Raw genomic sequence first — 718 nt, forward strand, 5'->3', positions numbered from 1 at the left:
CAGGACAAGCAACAAGTTCTGGACACAAGTCTTTGCTCCTCTTACAGCCCTTCCTTGGGAATTTCATTTGAAGTAAGAATGCAGCCAAAGGGATTCCAGGGATCATTTGTGGTGAAGGGAATCATTGGTCCTGTGAGTTAGACAATTAGAGCTGCCCCACATCAGCTCTCAGTACAGCAAACCGGGTGAGGAAGGCAGTGAGATCTGTCCCAAGATTCCCCAGTGGCAACTGGGGAAAATAAAAAAAAACTTCTGTTTGACAGACTTGGAGAGTTTTAAGCTCCTCAGCAAAACATGTAGACCTTGGAATTGTTCAGATCAGTTCCACAGCAGAGACAACCAAAACGATCCGTGAGTACAACTTAACCAGAACGCAGTTTCTAAGGCTTCCTGAATACCTGGGGAGACCAGTTCCAGCACCCTGTGACCAGACTGACAGTGTCATGCAAACCACTTCCCCAAGACAGACCCAGCACCTGCCACTTTCCATTAGCGAACTGTGACTTTCGTTACCACGGCTGTGGCTTTGCTGTCCTGCTGCCCTCTCCTGCCCATTTTTAAATGATTTCCACATTCAAAACTTCCCTGAAAGGCTGGTATCAGACCTTTTGTGTGTTGAATGCGTAGGTCTTCCCACCTCAGACTGATAACTCTTCTTGGTCAGAAGAGCCAAGAAACCCTGATATCTCAGTCCAGTTTACACTGGTTTTGTTCATTC

General features: G+C 46.8%; 1 protein-coding gene across 1 annotated transcript in view; it reads right to left on the minus strand.

The window, feature by feature from the left end:
* The window catches only part of WBSCR16 (Williams-Beuren syndrome chromosome region 16), a gene marked incomplete at its 5' end in the record, with an annotated part of 13,059 nt that overhangs the window by 2,262 nt on the left and 10,079 nt on the right, over nt 1-718 (minus strand). The window lies entirely within an intron of this gene.

The sequence above is a fragment of the Buceros rhinoceros genome, unplaced genomic scaffold (assembly GCF_000710305.1).
Source record: "Buceros rhinoceros silvestris isolate BGI_N320 unplaced genomic scaffold, ASM71030v1 scaffold16388, whole genome shotgun sequence".
NCBI classification, from domain to species: Eukaryota; Metazoa; Chordata; class Aves; order Bucerotiformes; family Bucerotidae; genus Buceros; species Buceros rhinoceros.